Genomic DNA, 8,112 nt, shown 5'->3' on the forward strand with positions numbered 1-8,112 from the left:
TGAGCTTTGCATTGCTGATGACTGATGTGTTAGCTGGTGCCTGCACTTTTGCCTGCACCTGAAAATGCTTTGCTTTAGCATAGAGGATGACTTTGCATAAGAAGAAAAAAGTAACAAGGCTGCTGCCAACCTGTGGGTTTCAAAGGAAATATTAGGAAATATTAGGAAATATTGTCTTCCAAAATGACAGATGAATACTGTGGGTAAACTGGCAATATTTCAAAAAGGCATCTAAGTGAAAGACTTAAATGTTTTTCAAAATATTTAGTCGTGCTATATTATAATTGTAGTACTCACTATCACTGTAGTACTGAAGACATAATACTGCATTAGTGGATGCTAAATATTGTCTTTTCAAGGAGTAAGTAGGCTCTGGTGAGGCTGTACCTTGAGTATTGTGCTCAGTTTTGGGTCCCTCACTAGAGGAAACACATCGAGGGACTGAAGAGAGACCAGAGAAGGGCAATGGAGCTGGGGAAGGATCTAGAACACGAGTTTTGTGAGGAGAAGCTGAGGGTGCTGGGGGTGTTTAGCCTGGAGAAAAGAAAGTTTGGGAGGGCCTTATCCCTCTCTACAACTGCCTGAAAGGAGCTTGCAGCCAGGTGAGGGCTGGTTTCTTCTCCCAGGTATTGAGCAATAGGACAAGAGGAAACAGTGTCAAGCTGTTCCAGGGGGCATTTAGATTGGATATTGGGAAAAGTTTCATCATGGAAAGTTGAGTTACCATCCCTGGAGGTTTTTAAAAGATGTGTAGATCTGGCACTTGGGAACACAGTTTAGTGGTAGCTTGGTAGTGCTGGGTAAATGGTTGGACCTGATGATCTTAAAGGTCTTTTCCAACTTAAATAATTCTATGATTCTCATTCAAATCCTGCCCTCTGTCTTAGCCTTGATACTGCAGCTACTTATCTCAGTACAATTAATCCCTGATTTAGCTCTGTGTTGCATGGTTGGAGACTTCTGAGATGTGTCACCACCTTGGGGAGAAGTAAAGAGTGACCTCATTGGATGCCCTTTGTGGTACTCCATGTGTCCTACCTTCTTTCTTGGCTGGTATGTACAAAGCAGATCAGTGCTTGCTTTCTGTCTCTCAGAAAAAAGGGTGGTGTGCTGAAGTTATTTTTCTCACCATTTAGCTTCATTGAAGACCTTATAAGCCTATGCTGGTGTTAATTTGGTTACACAAAGAATATCAGAGAGCCTTTGTTAACTGTTTGCCCACTGCATCTTTTCCTCTGAAGGGGCAGCTCTTGGGTGTTGCTCAGCCCAGCTTTGGGTCAGGTTCCTGCAGTGCTGCTGTGTCCTGGACAGACGTGTGGAGCCCTTGCCCAGGGTCCTTCAAATCAGAAGCACCTGTAGCCCAGGGGCTTTGCTTGTGGGCCACCCAGGGAGGCTGAGCTGCCTGTCCTCTTGTGGGGGTGCATGGACGAAGTCACAGGTCAGCTCCTTGTTTTGAGACTTGATGTCCTGTCAGTAGCAATTAGAGAGCTCAGCAGGTACTGCGGGATGGGACATTTGGACTTTGTGCTGTGGTGCTGACGGGATGCCTGATGTTTTGAGACAATGTTCTCTGCACGCTGTGGTGGTGCTGGTAAACACTGAGCCCAGCCTGAATAGTCCAAATACTGTAGCATGCTGCAGAACACTTGAAAAATGACATCAAGTATAAAACAGTGGCCAAACTGGGAAGCTAGACTTTGCTTCTGGCAGGCAAAGAGGCCAATGAGACAAAGCACAGAAATGAGCTTTTAAAGAATTTTCTAAGCAAGACTGGCTTGATTAACCAGTTTTGCCAGGGAGGATCCTTTTATGTGTTTCTACTTGAAATATTAAATAATCTGATTTTAGTATGAAATCGCTTGCTTCTCTGCATCATGTTCTGTCTTGGTCCTTTTAATGCCGTCAGGAATGTGAGAAGGGAAAAGCTTTATAATAAGTTCTTTATTTAGGCTGTCAAGTCTCCTCTGCAGGGGTGGGCTGGGACTGTCCTGTCTGCTGGTCTGTGTCCATGTAATGACTTGCTGAAGGATGTCACGGACAAGCTCTGTTCATAGCCTTGGGGCTGCTAAATCCCGCCCCTGAGAACTGCACAAATGGAAAGAATTACCAGTGAGTAGGTGGCTGACAGCCTCCTCTTGCTTCCAGTTCTCTAGTCAGTGCTCAACAGTGAGCCAGAGGAAGATGCAACCTGTCCCTCTCTTCTAAGAGGAAGAGGATTTTGTCATTTATGGTGCATTTTTTTGTCTTTCATGTGGAAGAATTTTGGATATATTCTTTCAAAAAGCTTTCTTTCTAAGCCTCAATCAGGCACGAAGCTAAGTTTCTGGAGAGAAGTAATGGATGGGAGGTTTGGAGTAGATGTACACTTAGGATTGACAGAATTTCCTGGACCCTGACGCTGGCTGGCTGGATAATTGTGTTTGGCGATGGCACATCTCTTTCTTGGAAGTTGTGATTTTCTTGTGCTTTCTTTTCCAACATACTTCCAGTTAGCATTATTCATAGGTAGCATGTACAAACTCCACAACAGATTTTGTTTAATTTTGGGCATGTGGCTAAATGCTTGTACTGTGTCATTGCCATAGCCTATTGCCCTCCAGTTCTTTCACAACTAATTTTTTTTCTCTGCCATGTAAGATATTTGGAGCAGGGGTTTACTATTTTTCACTGGTCATAGAGGAACCTTATGAATTTTCATATCCGATGTAAATTAAACCACGCTCATGCAAAACATGGCTAAACAGAGTTATGCAGAGGAAGAAGGGGTGAAACCGCCCACTTCTCTAGTAGAGAATGTGCAGTCCCCACAAGTGAACTCCAGTGAAAAGGAAACTGAGCTGTGTGAAAAGCCATGAGTGGGATGGGGCATAAACCATTCAGTCTGTTATAGTCCTAATGCTTTACTAGAGCTGATTGCCAGGTCAAACCTGCTCAAGAACAAAACAAAAAGAAGAAAAATGTCTGCTGTGCATCCAGCTGCTCCACAGCTCTTAGTTGCTGTAAAACCTGTCAAAATCTACCCAAAGAGACCATGTAGAACCTTCTAGTAGCTAAAGAAAGCTGTAGAGGGACATTTTACAAGGGTAGGTAGGAATAGGACGAGGGAGAATGGCTTTAAACTGAAAGGCAGTGGGTTTAGATCAGGTATTGGGAAAAAACTCTTGACTGTCAGGGTGGTGAGGCAGTGGCACAGATTGCCCAGAGGAGCTGTGGATACCTCCTCCGTGGAAGTATTCAAGGCTAGGCTGGATGGGGATTTGAACAACCTGGTCCAGTGGAAGGTGTCCCTAGACTTGCACACCTTTCTAAGTGTAGTCGCCTTGTAACTAGACTGTCTTTAGGGTCCTTTTCATCCCAAACCATTCTGCATTTATGCTGGGGATTGTACCTGGGATATGTCAGTGTTAAAAATGAAACGACCCCAAACAACACTGAGAAATATCAGAACTAAAAAACCCCTTTATTTCTTAATCAAAATTGTATTCCTTCCTTTCGTTGTTGTCTTTTGTGTGGCCAGGCCACGAACTACTCCGTGACACATGCCTGCCCCATTGGAATGTGTGATGTCTGTCAAAGGAACCGTGAGAAGGCATGGGAGGGGTGGTGGTGTGATAAGCAATGTGGTGACCTCTGATCTCTTATGTAGGTCCCAGTCATCATGCAGCATTAAAAGCTCCTCCGTGGGAGTCCTGGACTGACCACAGACCCTTCTGGGGCAATGAAGAGCCTGTGGATGGATTAAAGGAAGAATCTGACAGAAATATACATTACTGTGGGGAAAAGTTACGAGACAAAATTAGTGCTAGAGTTAGGCATCCTACGAGAGTTTCACAAATTCAAATGACCATCTTCCCACTCTGCAGGCTCTCTTTAGCTCGTGATCACAGGCGTGGTGGGTGAGAGATGCTGTATTTATAGATTGAAAGTTGATTACTTGGGGATGTGCCTCACAAATGGCACATCTGCTAAAATATTTGTGTTCTTAAGCTGAAAATGTAAATACTTTAATAAAAGGGAAATAAAAAGAAGTGCATAGATGTTGGCAGCATTTTGTACCCATTCTGTCTGAGTGTAACTTACGTTTTCACTCATTTGCTGAGGCTTTGCATCAAGCAGGCAATCTTGAGCTTGAAGACTGCTGAAGTCACTGCTGTGTTACCCATACTCCTTCTCTCCCAGACTTGCTCTTCAAGCCTGTTCTTTCATCTCAAAGGGAAAATAAAATAGGTATTCAGAGGCTGAAGAAGGTGCTTAAAAACTTCCACATTGACAGGGTTGTAGCTGCAGCAGGAAGCTTCAAAGGGAGGCTTTGGGTCTCTCATCCAGGATGTGACATCAACCCTGCCCAGCCAGGCAAGAGAGGGATCATGAAACCACCTCTCTGCTTCTGGGCTGATAAGCTTAGGAGAGCAGTTGGTGTCCTTGCAAAATGTCTGGGATCTTTGTACAGGCAGCACTGTTGGGATTGGTGGTCGCTTGGCTGTCAAGACCTTGAGGTTCCTTTTGGCACAGCATTTTCTTCACCCTGCTGTAGCCAGCCCTGTGGTCCATGTGGCCATCATGGCCAGGCTCCCCGCAGAGCTGCCAGGATAGCTCACCACATATTTTGCCAGGGGCATGGCTGGCAGGGCATGGTGGTGAGGGAAACCCCCAGCCCTCCTCCTCCTATAGACCTCATCTCCTTTTGTCACTGTCACTTTGCCTTTTCTAAAAGTAGTATAAAACTGTTTCTTTTTATACAGACTATAGTCTGTATAAAAAGAAAAAAAGACAATGGAAAATACTGCAAATGCAGGGTCTGTAATCTTACACATCTTTTGGGTTTGTGAGAGTATCTGTGAAAGTACTCATCCTACAGTGAGTCAAACACTGCCCTCTCCTCCTGGGCAGTTCCTTACTGGGCAGCAGGTTTTGACTGGGAGGTGTTTCTTGAATGCAGATGTGCCTCTGAATTAAGTTTCTCTCATAAGGTCTTCTCAGGCTACTCTCTTCTCAAAACACATGAACTAATCTCCAACCTTTTTCTTCTATTACAGGGAAGAAAGGGGAAAGAATAGATTCTCAGCAGAAATTGTGGATTCTGGAACCATATGATACGGCAGCACTCATGTTTTCTTAATTGTTGCTCCCATGCTAGCCTTATGAAAGTGTGACTGCTCTTGAAGACAGAAGACCACATATTTATGGCAATCCCATTATATTTAAAAATAATGGTGTAAAATTGTGTATTGGATTTGGAGCTCAGGCTTATTCGCTTCTTATATAGCTTTTTGCTTTTTATGATTTCATGGATCATATAGCAAATTTAGTTTGACTCCCTAGTAAATATAAGTGAGTCTGTGGGAATTGTACTATTTGATTGTGTTGACTATATTTCAGACAGATTTTTAAAGATAATGTGCTTTGGCCTGGTGTGGTTTCTGCTGACATCAGCAGCAGAAGCCCTCTCTGGATTTCAGCAGTGGAAGGGAAGGGACACTTCTGCTTTTGCAAATCATGTCTTTAAAACATCAATGGAGAGTAAATATCCACAATTATTCTTAAAGTAATGCTTTCCCTGTGTTTGTGCCATGACCACTGCTGTAGCTCACTTGCAAGAACTTGTGGTAAAGTGCTCTTTTTCTCCAGCCTTAAGTGTTGTAGGTCTCTCATCCTTTCTTTTCTCCCCCACCTTAACCCATACCTTGTTCTTTAAGTCACACTCGGGTTTTTTCTCGCCACACAGCTGCCATACTGGTTGCGTGACTTTTTTGTTTTTCATATTTGCTCTGATGTTTTCACTGAGGGGTTGAGTAGCTGACACCTCATGTGTGGCACTGCTTTGCCAGTATTGCTCAATAAATGCAAATGAGGCTCAGAGGTCAAAGTGAAGCAAGGTTCTTGCGGCTTAAATCAATCAAACTTGGGAGGTGTGTGGCATGTGTCATAACTCTTCAGGGTCCTTTATTTTGCCTTCATGAATTTCAGAGCAATAATGCTAGAAATACATTTAGGGATTTCCTCTTTCTTCTCAGATTTAGCAAATACCACTTTAGACACAACACTGCAGATCTGGGCCACAGGTTTTAAAAGGGAGTGGGTGTAGATTTGGATATTTCTGAGTTAACTCTTAGATATTTTTTTGTTTTATCCTGCAGAAATATTTGTGCTGGCCATCTAGCCCAGCATTTGGTTTTGACAGCAGCAATCGGAGTGGTTGCTTAGGGAGAGTAAGTTTGGCTGCTGTTCACATTCCCAGCTCTTATACCCTTCCAAGGGTCACAACTACTGGGTTAGAGCTGTTGAGCCTATTAATACCTTTAGGACCTAATATCCTTGACTCTGTGAAATAAGCCTCAGTACCTGGGCACTACAGACATAATTTTGCACAGTCATGCACTTGAGTGGCTGGTTTGAAGCTCTCTGATGTAGGAGCCACATTTTTGCATTCAAAGCTCACATCTTATGTGAAGTGTAGCTGCACAGCAAGTGTTCTTGGTGTTAACAGTCCACTTCTTTCATGCACAGTGGGTTGCTGACAAGTCCTCCTGCTGGTCTTTCAAGGGAAATGGAAGAGATTAAAGTTTAAGTATTGAAAAAACCCCACAGTCTTGGAATACATGAGAGGTGGCAGTGTTATTGCAGAGCATGGATTCAGCTTATGTGAAGGAGTGATGAGATAATGCTCTTACTTTCTGGTCTGGGAGGTGACAGGGAGTGAGACAAGTGTTATTTGAAAACACTTATGAAGAGGGAACTGGCATAGCTCCAGTTTCATATCTCCTGGGTGATGAATGAAACTATTTACAAATATTTGTCTCCCTTCTGCCACGTTCCCACCTTCTGCACATGTTTCTGGGGTTCTTCCCTCCTCTACAAAGATGGTCCATAAACCAGCTCTGGTAGCAACGCTGCTTAAAATACTGGTTGAGGTACTTAGGGGAGCAGAGGGCTGCAGTTTTCCAGCCAGCACAAAGTTTTATGTGAATAAACAACATGTATCTTGAAGAGGCATTTGCTCAGGACTTGACTCCTGGCTGCTCCTCGTGGTCCCAGGACTTGAGCACTGGATCAGTGCTCCCTGGTGGGCAGAGCTGAGGTGTGAAACTCAAGTCTAAAAGCAGAATAAAAACTTATGTGCATCTTGAGCTTTGTTAAAGACTCTGTGGAGGAGAGGAGGTTAAGGTGTGTGCAGAAATATGTCTGTGTTAAGTATTTTTCTTGTCAGATCCAAAGGAATTAGAAGTTTTAATGTGTAGTTTTTGTCATTCTTAGATAACTGTTTCTTTAATTTTTTTTGTTTCAGGCCTGCTTGGAAAGACGATTTTAGGGTCCTTATGCCTTTGACTGATTTTTGGATTCGCTTTCTAATGCTCTCTCGGTGAAATGGGAACTAGAGCATTTATGAGATCCAGGAATATGGTGGTGGCCCTATTGTGCACTCATACATAAATGTGTATTGTAAGGCCACCAGAAGATCCAAAAGCCAAAACTTGAAATACATAACCCTGGAAATTCTGCTACCCTTTGCCATCTGAGAGCGAGCAGTGATACCAGCATATGTAGGTCTCTGACAAAGTTGTGGTTAGCCATGGTTATCCTGAGCCTCATTTTCATTTGGAGAAGGATTATTTTGCAAATTGGCAGCCTTACTGCTAGTGACAACTCACTCCATGGGGTCTTTTTTGGGCTGAACACATACTGAACAATCACCACCTAAGTAAGTCCTGCTCACGTTAGTCTAAGTGGAGTAGAGGAGGGTTTCCCATTGGTACTGCTTTGCAGATTGTTTTCTGCTCCAGGTTGATGAAGTGGTAAAAGGGAGGAAATATGCTAATAGGTAATAGAGAAAGGAAGAGGAAAAAGAGTTCCACAATACCTTACAAAATCAGTTTTTCTGCCCCACAGAATACTCTTTAGCTGGAAGCAATGATGAGGGATTAGTGATTCATGGCCTGGTCTGATCCTTATGCCATCCCCTAGGTGATACAGTTATATGTCAAAACACGTGCCTGATTAGCATCTTTCTTCAAGCTAGGAGAATTCAGAATGATTCTGACAAGGATTTTATTTGAAAATAAAATGTTAGCTGCTGTTTTCTTTCCTGAATCTTGAGATACTGGTAGACTTGAC

General features: G+C 43.3%; 1 long non-coding RNA gene across 1 annotated transcript in view; it reads left to right on the forward strand.

Annotated features, from left to right (window-relative positions):
* The window catches only part of LOC102070494 (uncharacterized), a 112,555-nt gene extending 105,043 nt beyond the window's left edge, over window positions 1-7,512 (forward strand). Inside the window, exon 3 of the long non-coding RNA XR_271659.4 lies at window positions 7,286-7,512. This is a non-coding gene — a long non-coding RNA (uncharacterized LOC102070494). The remainder of the gene's footprint in view (window positions 1-7,285) is intronic.
* The last annotated feature ends 600 nt before the right edge of the window (window positions 7,513-8,112 follow it).

This window comes from Zonotrichia albicollis, chromosome 3 (assembly GCF_047830755.1).
Source record: "Zonotrichia albicollis isolate bZonAlb1 chromosome 3, bZonAlb1.hap1, whole genome shotgun sequence".
In the NCBI taxonomy this organism is placed as follows: Eukaryota; Metazoa; Chordata; class Aves; order Passeriformes; family Passerellidae; genus Zonotrichia; species Zonotrichia albicollis.